The sequence below is a fragment of the Bombina bombina genome, chromosome 4, assembly GCF_027579735.1.
Source record: "Bombina bombina isolate aBomBom1 chromosome 4, aBomBom1.pri, whole genome shotgun sequence".
Classification (NCBI taxonomy): Eukaryota; Metazoa; Chordata; class Amphibia; order Anura; family Bombinatoridae; genus Bombina; species Bombina bombina.
The window spans coordinates 2,344,274-2,360,623 of NC_069502.1; positions in this window are offsets into that span (position 1 = coordinate 2,344,274).

The following is a 16,350-nucleotide window of genomic DNA, read 5'->3' on the forward strand; positions in this document are numbered from 1 at the left end:
GATTCAGGTGCCTGGACCGTTCTGGAGGAGCACTCCAGTACAACCCAAAGAAGGTGGCTAAGATCGTTGTAGCCTGTAGCGTCCTGCATAATATTGCACAGCGGGCTGGGATGCTGCAGGCCGTCCCGGTGGACAGAGACCTCCTCAGAGATGAGGAGGATGATCCTGTTCTAGAGGGGGAATTCCAGGACGAGGGACTTGATGTCAGAGCAGACGTCATCAACCGCCACTTTAGACGGTAAAGAATAGAAGTTAGACTGGAGTATTGTCAATAGATGTGAACTCTAGGGAAATGACAAGTAGAGAATTGTGCAAACATGTTAGTATTGATCAAATTTTAAAAAATATTTTTATTTATTCATATAGGTGATGCTCTGGGCATTGGGTCCTGTAGCGAGTCTTTGCCACCTGGTTTTTAAAGAGGACATCAGATGGTAAGTAGAAATGTATGGACTGTTGCTGGCATGAATTGTACACAAATACATCATATGGCATACATTTTCAAAAATAGAATTTAGTTTACACATTACTTAAAATGTACATACTCAGAAAGGGATCCTCTAGAATGACTATGGTTCAATGTCACACATTAGAGGTTTGTTCTGCTCAATATGACTCATCTTCACACTTGATAGAAAATAACACAGGTTGATACACAGGCTTAGTAAGCTAGTGACAGAAATTTAGTATGAAATGGGGGGTGGGAGAGGGGTACAGAACTGATTCACACACTTGTATGAATTTTCTTTAAAATATTTCTTCCATTAGGGAGATGACTTAATCTAAAGACTGAAAGGGAACTATTAGAAGCCTGACAGTGAAGATTGCCCAGACTGACAGTGGGGGGAAAAAGCCAAGATTGAAATTGAAGTATACCAATGGGATCATGTCTGGCATTATCTTTCAATTATGCTGACCTTGAAAACCATACAAAGACATGTTCACATGGTAAGTGCAAACTATTTGATAGAATAAGGCTGTGGAGACATCCTATTGGAGACACTTAGATGATTTTACTTTTTTAGATGGTATTTCCCAGTCCTCTATTTAATGAACTGATGAATAAGACACCTATTGAAGATCAACTGCTTACCCCTGAATTGACTTTCAAAGACCATGCATTGTCCAGGTTGGTGTACCAATGCATGCTAGTGAAGACTGTTGAATATTATTAGCTTACATACATTAGTCATATTTAGTTCAAAATTATATATTTAGGGATCACAATCAGACACTTAGATGATTTTACTTTTTTAGATGGTATTTCCCAGTCCTCTATTTAATGAACTGATGAATAAGACACCTATTGAAGATCAACTGTTTACCCCTGAATTGACTTTCAAAGACCATGCATTGTCCAGGTTGGTGTACCAATGCATGCTAGTGAAGACTGTTGAATATTATTAGCTTACATACATTAGTCATATTTAGTTCAAAATTATATATTTAGGGATCACAATCAGACACTTAGATGATTTTACTTTTTTAGATGGGATTTCCCAGTCCTCTATTTAATGAACTGATGAATAAGACACCTATTGAAGATCAACTGTTTACCCCTGAATTGACTTTCAAAGACCATGCATTGTCCAGGTTGGTGTACCAATGCATGCTAGTGAAGACTGTTGAATATTATTAGCTTACATACATTAGTCATATTTAGTTCAAAATTATATATTTAGGGATCACAATCAGACACTTAGATGATTTTACTTTTTTAGATGGTATTTCCCAGTCCTCTATTTAATGAACTGATGAATAAGACACCTATTGAAGATCAACTGTTTACCCCTGAATTGACTTTCAAAGACCATGCATTGTCCAGGTTGGTGTACCAATGCATGCTAGTGAAGACTGTTGAATATTATTAGCTTACATACATTAGTCATATTTAGTTCAAAATTATATATTTAGGGATCACAATCAGACACTTAGATGATTTTACTTTTTTAGATGGGATTTCCCAGTCCTCTATTTAATGAACTGATGAATAAGACACCTATTGAAGATCAACTGTTTACCCCTGAATTGACTTTCAAAGACCATGCATTGTCCAGGTTGGTGTACCAATGCATGCTAGTGAAGACTGTTGAATATTATTAGCTTACATACATTAGTCATATTTAGTTCAAAATTATATATTTAGGGATCACAATCAGACACTTAGATGATTTTACTTTTTTAGATGGGATTTCCCAGTCCTCTATTTAATGAACTGATGAATAAGACACCTATTGAAGATCAACTGTTTACCCCTGAATTGACTTTCAAAGACCATGCATTGTCCAGGTTGGTGTACCAATGCATGCTAGTGAAGACTGTTGAATATTATTAGCTTACATACATTAGTCATATTTAGTTCAAAATTATATATTTAGGGATCACAATCAGACACTTAGATGATTTTACTTTTTTAGATGGGATTTCCCAGTCCTCTATTTAATGAACTGATGAATAAGACACCTATTGAAGATCAACTGTTTACCCCTGAATTGACTTTCAAAGACCATGCATTGTCCAGGTTGGTGTACCAATGCATGCTAGTTAAGAATCACATGAAGAATGTTGATTATTGTTAGCTTACATACATTAGTCATACTTATTTAATCATTAGATATTTAGGGATCACAATCCGAAAAAGGAATACATATTATAGTTGATATAGAGGTATTTGAATGGACATGAAATATTACATTTATGTTCAGCATACATATATTGTTGAAATGTGATATACATTATTATGTATAATTTGAAATTTGGATATTTAAATAGAATTTTGATTCAACAATATAATGGTGTATGTATTTCATTTCTTTTAAATCAATTTAATAATTATCTTTAAAAAATGTTGAACAAAGTTAGAGCATAGACACAAGATGATTTTAAATGTATTTTATGAATATTTGACAACGTGTGTATTAACTTTGTTCCATTTTTTTATTTGTCATTTCAGATTGGCATCTGATGACTTCAAGGAATATTTTTAGTTTTTAGATAAACGTATTCTTTTTTATTTTTACATGTTAATAATAAACATTTTATAATTAAATACATTCTTTTGAACAGATTCTACTAAATATCAATATAATCTGGCAATAAATAAAAGTTGGACTCCCATTACTGGTAGTTGGCTATTTGACAAGCACATGCATAAGATCAAATAGTGCATTAATATTATAAAATCAACTGATTCCGAGAATATTACATTAAAATATCTTTTAGAACATTAATTGGGGAGTGAGATCCTTCGATGCTTTTCTTTAGAAAATGTAGATATTAAATTAATTTTGGATATGTAGTAAAAAGTTTTTTATTTTAACTTTTAAGAAGGTGAAGTGGTTCAATTACATTAAAGTGACAGTGTTGTTGAATGTAAAATTAATTTTATAAGATCTTGTATCTTCCTTAGGTATCTCAAAACATTATTTTCAAAATTATTTTAATTTTTACATTTATAAATGGTAGGTCATTTAAGTTGATATTGATTAACATTTCATGCTCAATCACCAATGCTAAATTTGTTTGGACAGTGTCCCTTTAAGAGCTTTAAATAGTGTATTTACTTATCTTCCTATCTTGACAAACTTTGCTTGAAAAGCATATCGAGATCGGCTCAGTAGATGAAGATTGGTGGATGCACAGAGATGCCTTATGTGATTGGCTCAACCATGTGCATTTAAATTTCTTCTGTTGAGGATATATAAATACTAAGAGAAATTTATTTACATTTTAAAGTCTAAACAATCTTCTATCTCTACAGATCATTTGATACCATTGTTTGTTTGTAATGTCTATTTAAAACTAAAGACGCCATTGCACAATAACATATATGAGCACTTCAGAGAAATACAAGCTCAAGGTTTATTTGCTAATAACAAACCTGTAGTTTAACATTTATAAACAGATTCTCAAATTTACTGACATTCTAACCGGAATTTGAACATTAAGAAATATTGCGTGGGAAACGCATCTTGAAACACCATATTGTCATCTTTAAACATTAGAGTCTAATTTCACGCAATAGCACACAATCAATGTGCATTATAAATACATTTAATAGAGCAATGTCAATACTTCACAATAAGTTAATAAATTTATTTAAAGAACAATAAAGACATACAATATTAAATGTGTATTTGTATTAAAGAAACAGACCGTTATTAAACCGAGAAATGTGGACAACATTTAATAATGTGACAGTATTAGATTTTAAAGAGAATTTAATCATTAATATTTAACGGATCACGGATATTAAATCTGCGTCACACATATCCGCATGACAGGCCCATGAGTTACAAATAAGTCTACATGAAAAATGAAGTTACAGCATCACCATGAGGTATGTGTAAGGAAGTTACTAAGATATGAAACATTAAGGAACGGCCAATCAGAGTTCATCACACAAACACAACTTGAGTCAGGATGGTCTCACAGACATTCTAACAATATTTCAAACTTTTATCCAATCAGATGTACAGATAACTTGTCCCATGGTGCATCTCATGTTTACTTCACCATATAAAAGTCCATTACACGTTGCCATCTTTGTCAGTTCTCTAATGCCTGCAGGCAGTATATATTATAATAATATATTTTTTTGAAAACCCAGCAGGCATGTCAGTTCCCAGGTTCACCAAGGAGGAGAGCGCTGCACTGGTCCACGCCGTCAAGGACTTTTATCCCCAGCTGTTTGGGAACAAGAGGAGGTTGACAGATGCGCCTGTTAAGAAGGCCCTCTGGGAGTCTATCACCAATGCGGTTAGATTGGTGTGTGACGTCCAGAGGACCCAGGATCAGATCATGAGGAGATTCGGAGATATGAGGTTGCGTTTATCCAAAAAAGTCAACCTCATAAGGGACTGGGTACAAGCCCGTAAAAGAGGGGGCCAAAGAAAGGCCCCGCGGAAACTGTACCTACTCCCTTATGAGGTGACTTTATGCGAGCTCCTCAATCTCCGGGTCCCCAAAAGATTTCGATCCTCGCCATCCTCGGCCTCCTCTTCTTCCCTCCCAGCTGCGGGATCTGAAAGTCCTGACGCGGGGGACAGGGCAGATGCTTCTCCGTCCGGTGGCCTGGGAGGAGATAGAGAATCTGAACCAGGTAATTATCCAACTTCATATAATATCTTATTTATTTTTTTATAATCAAAAAATGTGTATATAGTCAGATACTAAACCTATACAGATCTCACAACATACACTACATATGATGTTTAGATATCTGATTTTAGATTAGTGACACATGAAATAGGAATGATGTTTCTTGCGCTCTACAGAATATGCGTCACAGAGCGGAAATGTAATTTCTCATCCACGTTAACATGGCTTTGCTGTAAGTGGCATTGCTTTATACATGTTGTTCAAATGACGGATGCGTAATTCCGCTTGGAATCATTGCGCAATGATCGCGAAAATGGAATTTCTCATCCACGTTAACATGGCTTTGCTGTAAGTGGCATTGCTTTATACATGTTGTTCAAATGACGGATGCGTAATTCCGCTTGGAATCATTGCGCAATGATCGCGAAAATGGAATTTCTCATCCACGTTAACATGGCTTTGCTGTAAGTGGCATTGCTTTATACATGTTGGTCAAAATTAAATGTGAATTCTTATATTATTGAAGAATACAGTATTCTTATTTTCAATATTATAGCTAATAAAAAACGAAGAATACAAATAAATTATAACATATGGCCATCAATTGATGATTATGAAATAACAACCAGAAATTATTAAAGATACAGTAAACAACACAACTGATTGAAAATAAGAGTCCAGGATATATTTATCATTAATTTAATTGAGGAAACAATTAACTCATGGGACTACCAAAGGATTAATATTTTTAAATTGATTTGTTAATAATGTAAAGTTTTTAAACATGGCATGATTAGTATTAATGATATGCAATCCTCATTTAATATATTACAGATATGGATGTGGCTGCTGGATCCTCAAGCCAGGGCTTGTCACAGTATGGTATGTCTCTTTTTAATTGACATTTGTCTTAGAAACATGGACAGAACATTACATACTAAATCCACATTGTTCAATATTTATATGTAATGTCTCTTTAATAGATGAAAATTAAATAATTCTTCGGATATCCTTAAATAACATATTAGATTTGAATTGCATGCTCAATACCATTCATTACATCAACATATGGAGTAGATAATTCATTAACAACAACATTGTCGAATCAATTTAATTTTAGATTAAAGGGATACTGAGCTACAATTATTAATGTAGTCATTCAGATACAGTATGCAATATTAATAAACATAAAAATATAATACTATCATCATATGTGACATATTCTATTGCTAAATGTATTTTAAAATCAAGAAAGTACGTTTATGTGCATCTAAATTTTGGTTGACCAACCTGGGTTTTTATTGATGATTGGTGGATACCTTCAACAAACAATATTTATTGAATCCAATATTGCTTATCTGCCTTTAAGATTAAAATCTAGCAACATTCTAATTATAATAGGAGTCAATGTTAAATCATTTTGAACAGTTTGAACATAGAAATCAATGATTTAAATTAATCATGTCAGTGTCCCTTTAAGACAAAATAGATTCATTCATCTTTACATTCTTTTGATTAAACAATATTGATATATAATTCACATATTCTCTGTTGGAGTTACTTTATAGATATCTGCATACTCTAACAGCACCATGATTACATATTTGTAATAATCAATTTTGTTTTGTATTGTGATAAATATGTGTTGTGTCCTAAACAAGATTACTGTACATTGCACAAATGGCTCGATGTGACACATGTGTTTGTTTAGATTTGTCAACAGATGCTCTTCAAAATGTGGTTTGTGTGTATTCTTTTAACCTCTTAAGGACATATGACGGAATTATTCCGTCATAAAACAATTGAGCAAACTGAAAGCTGTGTCCTTAAAGGGTTAAGAACATTGATCAATGGGTATATTTAGATATGCAATAGCATCGTATGAGATGATTTTGATGTCTAATATAGTCTGACATTAAACATATGTTCAATACAGAATATTTAACAGAATCCCCTTGATTCAATCAAGCATTTTCTGGTGTAATGACTGCTCTATTCTTCACATTTTAAAGTTGATTAATGGTAAAATTCGAGACAGATGTGATTTAGTGATATCCCAAATGTGTTTCATAATATATATCTATATTATTCATAGAGAGAGTTGGTGTGGTGAGCCCACAGGAATCCAGCAGTGACATAGAGCCGCCTTTGCGGTCTCCTGGTAAGTCCATTGACTCATTTATATGTAATTGAAGGTGTATTGCTAATCAATATTATGATCATGATTCTGATGAAGCATAACATTAGAAAAAAAAATAAGATTGTCTCTTCTGATTATATATTAATTTTCTTTTAATATTGAACGATTAATAATTTCAACTTTATTAGTCTCCACATTTGTTATTCAGAAGATGTATAACATATGTTTGTTTCAATGTTCTTTTTTTACAACAGTCATCAAGTGATACACACATGAGAAATCTTAAATGTTCTATGTAATATGCTTTTATGATTTTTACATTAATCCAAACAATTCAATCGAAAATATGAATCATTGAGAATAACAAATATAATGTAATTTGTATGCTCCATCAAAATGATGTAAATCATAACTTTGGGTGTGTATATCTTTAATGCAACATTGATGTGTGTCTTTGACCAACAGTAACATATGTTATAATATCTGTTGTTAACGTGTACACAACATGTTATGTTTTACAGAGATTGATTTAACATGTGGGACGGAGGAGGAAGAGGCTGCCTTGGAGTCTAATGGTATGTGAAATATATCTATCATGTTTCCAACATGTTTGTTTATTTGAAATAATTTAATTGAAGACATTCAAAGTCTACATCTTTTGCACTTTAAAAAGGAATATTATTTGTCTGTTCAAATACACTACTGCCCCCTTTCTATATCAGGCAGCATGAAATATATTTAATAGAAAATATGTAAAATTCATGACATCATTATGTCACATGCATATTCCAGGCCAAAACACAATAATAATGTTATAATTGTACAGACAGTCATTGATATTCATCTGAGTGCCTATATGCATACCATATCCTAATTTCAGAATTTTTTACAAATTCAAACACACTTCGAAGTATATTGAAAACATAATCAATTTGAAATGCGTTGATTTGATGTCAGGATGTATGAGATGTTAATATATTTTCTTTAAATTTTCAGATGGATCCACCACTTCTGGTCATCTGGTTTCCGCCCCTGCCCAGTCACAGACCCCTCCCCATGCACAGACCCCTGACCATGGCCAGACCCCTGCACAGACCCAGACCCCTGCCCATGACCAGACCACTGCCGGCCCTTCCCATAGTTCATATCCTGTCCCTCCCAAAAAACGCCCCTACACCCCCCTTCGCCGCTCTCCCCGTATTATGGCCCGTACAGCTGCCCAGACCCAAACTCCCCACTCCCCAGCTGTACGGCCTACCCCGGAGCGGCAGCTCACCCCTCCCCAAGCCATTAACATCCCTCCCCAAGCCACTCCCATCCCTCCCCAAGCCAATCCCATCCCTCCCCCCTGTCTCAACCTTCATTGTCCTGGGTGTCGGATTGTCCTTCCCAGGCACAGCTGTAAGTATCATTCAAAATACACGTTATAAGATACTTAAATGTACAGTGAAGTTAAATGTTGTAAATTGTGATTCCAATCCAGCATGCAATGTTAATCAAATTTATAATTTACTACTCTTATGAATTATTCTTCATTCTCTTGATATTTTTTTTGAAACAAAGAAATTCCTATAATTAGTTTAAACAATAAAATAATTCTGGCCATCATTTCTTTATTGTTGGATGAATGTATCCATCAACCAGCAGGGACAAACAAAGTTGATAAACAAATATTGGCTTCCATAAAAAGCAACATTCTTGCATTCAAAATCTAGCTAGAGAATTTAAAAATTTAATGAATATGTGTAAGTTTTAAAGATTTGTAATGTCATGCTCTATCTGAATCAGTCCATTAAATATTTAGGTTCAGTGTCCCTTTAATTGGATATCACTACATATACCAATCACCACTACTTGGATCCAACAATTTATGTACAAATGTTGATACATTATCTCTTGTCTAACCCAGTGGGAATGTAATTTCTTCAGGTTGCTATGTTTACACAGCTTGACCTCAATGCCAAAATGTTTAAGGATAGGTGTGCCTACCACAGTATAATTTTAATTTTTTAATTGCTAATGTAAGTACAATGTAAATCCTTTAACAAGATTTGATACACTCAAGCTGTATAAGTGGATCATCTAAAACCAATTAAAGGGGACAACATGTTTGAGTTAAATGTCCCTTTAATGATTTCTGTCTGTCTGAATAACCTAATTCATGTGTAAATAATAAATGTAAAATAATTGATGTAAAGAATTATTTGTCTTTATGATGACAATGTATGTTGTAAAAAATTTTCGTCTGTTGTGTAATTATCCTTAATATTTAATGTATTCTTTATTTTAGGCTGTGACTCAGCATGGCTCATGCTAGAAAGTATAGCAAGAGTAGAGCAGGCCGCGTTGAGGAACGCAGCTGTCCTGAGAGGGATGAACGACACCATGCAGGCCCAGCTCCGGGTTCAGGACTTGACTCTGCGTGCAATTATGAGATTAAGTTCAAGGCCTGAATCTGGAGCTGGACATGCACAGGACGATGAAGAGGATGACCAGTAAGTGGAGGATCTGGAGATGCTCCATGGTGGCAGATAAGAATCCTCCGTCCACATGTTGATTTTGTTTTTTTATTGTTGCCATTTGGCCTTTTTACAAGTTTATTGTTGTGCCTGTTGCACTCTTTTACCTTGTCATATGTCTCCAATGGGGCTATGCTGGCCCTTGGCAACTCTCTTCATGGACTGTGATGCACTGTGTTACCTTGTCATATGTCTCCAATGGGGCTATGCTGGCCCTTGGCAACTCTCTTCATGGACTGTGATGCACTCTGTTACCTTGTCATATGTCTCCAATGGGGCTATGCTGGCCCTTGGGAACTCTCTTCATGGACTGTGATGCACTGTGTTACCTTGTCATATGTCTCCAATGGGGCTATGCTGGCCCTTGGCAACTCTCTTCATGGACTGTGATGCACTGTGTTACCTTGTCATATGTCTCCAATGGGGCTATGCTGGCCCTTGGCAACTCTCTTCATGGACTGTGATGCACTGTGTTACCTTGTCATATGTCTCCAATGGGGCTATGCTGGCCCTTGGCAACTCTCTTCATGGACTGTGATGCACTGTGTTACCTTGTCATATGTCTCCAATGGGGCTATGCTGGCCCTTGGCAACTCTCTTCATGGACTGTGATGCACTGTGTTACCTTGTCATATGTCTCCAATGGGGCTATGCTGGCCCTTGGCAACTCTCTTCATGGACTGTGATGCACTGTGTTACCTTGTCATATGTCTCCAATGGGGCTATGCTGGCCCTTGGCAACTCTCTTCATGGACTGTGATGCACTCTGTTACCTTGTCATATGTCTCCAATGGGGCTATGCTGGCCCTTGGCAACTCTCTTCATGGACTGTGATGCACTCTGTTACCTTGTCATATGTCTCCAATGGGGCTATGCTGGCCCTTGGCAACTCTCTTCATGGACTGTGATGCACTGTGTTACCTTGTCATATGTCTCCAATGGGGCTATGCTGGCCCTTGGCAACTCTCTTCATGGACTGTGATGCACTGTGTTACCTTGTCATATGTCTCCAATGGGGCTATGCTGGCCCTTGGCAACTCTCTTCATGGACTGTGATGCACTGTGTTACCTTGTCATATGTCTCCAATGGGGCTATGCTGGCCCTTGGCAACTCTCTTCCTGGACTGTGATGCACTCTGTTACCTTGTCATATGTCTCCAATGGGGCTATGCTGGCCCTTGGCAACTCTCTTCATGGACTGTGATGCACTGTGTTACCTTGTCATATGTCTCCAATGGGGCTATGCTGGCCCTTGGCAACTCTCTTCATGGACTGTGATGCACTGTGTTACCTTGTCATATGGCTCAAATGGGGCTATGCTGGCCCTTGGCAACTCTCTTCATGGACTGTGATGCACTGTGTTACCTTGTCATATGTCTCCAATGGGGCTATGCTGGCCCTTGTCAACTCTCTTCATGGACTGTGATGCACTGTGTTACCTTGTCATATGGCTCAAATTGGGCTATGCTGGCCCTTGGCAACTCTCTTCATGGACTGTGATGCACTGTGTTACCTTGTCATATGTCTCCAATGGGGCTATGCTGGCCCTTGGCAACTCTCTTCATGGACTGTGATGCACTGTGTTACCTTGTCATATGTCTCCAATGGGGCTATGCTGGCCCTTGGCAACTCTCTTCATGGACTGTGATGCACTGTGTTACCTTGTCATATGGCTCATATATTCCTTATTTTTAAAATATTATTTATAAACGTTGTGTATGTTTTCTTACATACTAATAAAATACATTTTATTTCACGAATCTTTGTCCTGATTCTTCATGTTATTTTTTGAAAGCTCTAGTTTATGTTGTTGATCCTTAAAGGGACCTACCAAATATATTTGTAATAATAAAATCATATATGTAAGACAATAGTAAATGACTTTAAGATTAACATCTCCAATGTAATCTTATTATTTGTCTTTATATATTTTTATCTTAGCTTTATCATTGCCTGATTATGATTAGCATAGTAATTGTTTTATATATGTATATATAGATTGTTATTTGTGTATATATGTATATTTCAATGTTCAGATCCATGTGTGTATTTAGAAACTCTGCATGAATTGATGCACCTTTACCAAATGATCTGAGTATTGATACAATGATATAATCCCTGTAAAGTGTTCATTTTATTGAAATAGTATTGTCTATGTGTATGCTCTTTTTAAAAACAAAATAATGTCCCTTTAAGTGATGGTGAGCACAATTGTTAATGAATGTATTTCCATTTCTAAAGCGTTTTTGTCCTTTTTACATGAACAAGGACATATAATCTTATTAATAAACAATCTTATTGTAATGTTGACAGCACATGTATTTCATTTTCAATTCTATATAATTGTAAAAGTGTAACCAAATAAATCTCTGTGTGTAATGCAAATAATTTAGATGATGAATATTTGTTAACAAAGATGTTAACAAAATACTTATCCTCCCATATATGGTTATAGGTAGGCTGACAATAATTAAACTTGAATAAATGACACGTTTAATCAATCCATGTATAACTATTGTTATTCCACAACAATCCAAACATATCTTAAAACATCAATGGCATATGTATTTCTCATGTGTATCTTTTAAATGTTAAAGATATACACCATAGCTATAGTTCAAGGGACAGTCAAGTCCGAAAAGATGAATCATGATTTGGTGACATTCCTAGATAGCAATCTAGACACATACTAGTTCCAAAAATATAAATACGTTTCTTATTGATATGCCAATATGTCACTGAGTCCTTGTATTGTCTGCGGTTTTTCTGCGATCTCGGATGCGCCATGTTGCTTAAGACGTCACCTGCCAGGCTGTCCAATGATTCCTTGTATTGACTGACGTTCTTACGTGATCAAGAATGTGCCTTTTATTGGATTGCGTTTTGACGCGATCAAGGATGCGCCTTTTTTTTTGGGCGTTCTTACGTGATCAATAATGTGCCTTTCATTGGATGGCGTTTTAACGCGATCAAGGATGCGCCTTTTTTTTTGCCTTCTTACGTGATCAAGAATGTGCCTTTCATTGGATGGCGTTCTTACGTGATCAAGGAAGCGCCATGTTAAGACGTCACATGCAAAGGTAAAAAAACGTCTGATTGGATTACGTAGTCCCGCAATATTTGTGCACGTTAAAAACGTTTGTGACTGCAGCCAATTTTAAAAACCTTGCGAATATGTATTATTTGCATCATGTTACATTGTTGACCCGTAGCTGATAAAGACCACCAAATTCTCTTTTGCTGGATGTCTGGTTGAATAAACGAACGAAAGCAAAATGTTTTCATGCATATGATATTTCGAGGCAAGTGCAAATCTGTATAGTCCATGTTTAATATGTTTGTCAACAATGTTCCTTTTTCTGAAAAATGACTGTTGTGTTTAATGTTAAAGATATCTAATTAATAAATATGCGCTATTGTGTTAGAATAAAGTAATCAATATGCATTTATATTTATCATATGCTAAATATATGATGCCGACTTCTTCTAAATGTAATTTCGTTGTATATTTTATTAAAGGTTCATTAGACACTCACATTATAAATCAAAAGCTTTGATTTTGTCTCTAGTTAGATAGTCCATTGTTTAACCAATACGTTTATTTTTTCTTCTGTTCTACGAAAATGTAAGTAATTTTCAGACTCCTCGCAAAGCCTCTGAGTTTCATGTGAGTACCATCTCCAGCTTTCTCCAGTTTGTGTAAAGGGTCTTTTCATATGTTAATGATGGGGTATTGTCTTGTTTTACGGTTGTAATGGGGGTTCATCTATATTTTCAATATAGCTAACCCTATTTTATTTTCAAGTGTTTGAAGCTTTGTAATATTGATATCAGTATATGTTAATCTTGTTGTTTGTAGTAGTGTCTATTACATACAGTTCTGTTAAAAATATAGTATACTGTCCCTTGAATGCAAATGTTGTTTTTTGTATCATGTATGAGATCCACATTGTTTAATCTTCAAATATATTATTGTTAGCATATTTCCCCCCCCTCTCCTAAAAGGACTTTAAACCATATTAATTGTTCAAACAAATGTCTTTACAATAAAATATTAACACAATAATGTCTCTTAAAGAAAATAGACTTTATTTAACACGTCAATATAAATGTGATTTCAATATTTATTTTTTCACAAAGTACATGTAGATATACCAAGAAGCTTCAAATATGTGTTAGCATATGTAATGTTGTTAAAGGGACAGTTTCGAAAACAAATAATGTTTTGCATTATTCTAAAAGTCAATTATGTAATATCAATGATATCAAATGTTTCTCAACAATTGAACATTTGTCTGTGTTTATTTAAATTTGCTAGCTAAACCTATGAGGTTGGTGTGCTCATTTCTTCGATCTTGAAGAGTGCTTGTAATCATTATACAATTTGAGCACTAGAGGGCATTTGGATAGCATTTGTATATGTAAAACCTTGTGCTCATACAGCATATTATTGACCATGTATTGATCATTGATATCTAAAATGTTGTTATGTCTGAACAACAAATAAGTGGTAATTTTTCATAGTCAGAGATACAAGGGTAAGCACATAAGTCACACGTATTTCTCCATGTTTTGTTGTTTCCAACTTTATAATGCGTAATACAGTGTTTTCTTTGTAATCAATAATTTTCTGACTGTCCCTTTAAGCTGTGTTATTGGCATTCAAACAGTAATATGCCATCATGGATAATTGTAATGGTAATTTTGTTTGCGATTCGGGAAACAGTTTGGACATCACATCACAGAAACCAATCAATATCATGAACAAGGATAGGTATGTGATGATGTGGTTTTCACACACTTATAACCCACACTCTGCAAACAATCTCCCTCCATGGACCCGGTCCCATAGAAGTCGATTATATACAGAGTGTGGTCCACAAGTGTATGAAAACCACATCATCACATACCTATCCATTACACATTAAATTAAAAAAACCAGAAAAGATGGAAAAAAATACTTACTTCCTCTTCCTTCCCCTCTTCCCACGGGGCTGAGGCTCTGGGAGAGGCAACTGCCGACTCCGAAGAGTTCTCCTTGGAGCTGTTGTGGGAAGAGTGGAAGGAAGAGTACTGGGACGACCAAGGTGAGGAGAAGATGGCTGAGGAGGAGAAGATGGCTGAGGAGGAGTAGATGGATGAGGAGGAGTAGATGGATGAGGAGGAGTAGATGGATGAGGAGGAGTAGATGGGCCGGCAGGAGGAGATGGGCCGGCAGGAGGAGATGGGCCGGCAGGAGGAGATGGCCCAGCAGCAAGAGGCCCAGCAACAAGAGGCCCAGCAACAAGAGGCGGACCAGGAGGTAGACCAGCATGCGCCTCCCGGAAAAAAGTGAACATTTCTTGGTGAAGCTGAAATATTCTGGTTAGTCCTTCTTCAATTCGATTCAGTATGGTGATGATTTGATTTTGTCCTTGAATAATTTGATTTTGGCCATCAAGTAATCTGTTGCGTCCTTCGATATTTTCTATCCGGGAGGTACGCATCTGGTCTATGTAGTCCAGTAGAACCCGCACCTCCGCTATTTCCTCTTGTTGGGCTTGTTGTTGTACCCGTGCACGGGCACGGCGGTGTGCGGGTTCTTGAGGTGCCTTGGGTTCCACGGGATCCTCCTGTGCTTCCGGGGCCTCTTCATCATCTCCCGTGCGCTCTTCGTCACGGGGGGCCTCTTCCCTCCGAAGTGGAAATTCCTCCCCACCACTCTCATCCCGGGGAGATGCATGAGGCTGTGTTTCCTGTGCTGCCTCCTCCCCAGACTCTGTATATTAAAAAAACAAAAAAAACAAAAATGTATATATTAGCATATTAGAAAATCAAGCTTTAAATGACTTAGCTTACGATACAATTACAAATGCAGAATCATTAATCCACTTAGAAACCTAACAAACAATCAATACGATTTTAGCTTTTTCATAAACCGTGTTTGTGATATCTCTGGTCAATCTGAATGTTTTAGCGTTTGTTTTCAGTCTGTTTAAATGCACACCTAACCTATAGCCTAGATACTGATGTAACCGCAAAGTAATTGAATGCGTGTAAACAACGTTATAGCATTAATCGGATCCTTAACACATGAAACCCAATGTTTTATCTTTCATGATTTAGAAGCATACATTTTTTATCAACTTTCGAATGTACTTTTATTATCTAATTCGCTTAATTCTCTGGATATTCTTTGCTGAAAAGCATATCTAAATATGCTTAGAAGATGCTGATTGTTAGCTGAATATAGCTGCCTCCTGTGATTGTTTCACCGTGTGCATGGCTATTTCTTCCTTAAAATATATCTCAAGAAGGATTCAAATTAGGTAATTTAAGTACATTTGAATGTTTTGTCAAATTGTATTCGCTACCTCAATCATGAAAGTAAATGTTTGCGTATAGTGTCCATTGAAATACATTCGTATGTGAAATTATTGTTCAATGAGCTTACCGTCAGATGAGAGTGGCAGGTTCCCGGTATCAATTCCTCCGATACCGACTACTTCCACCTCGGAGATGCTGGGCCGCAACATTTCCTCCCATCGGCAGTACTCGATCTCAAGGGCAGGTCCGCCACCGGTTCCTGCGGCATGTCGTGCCTCCAGACCT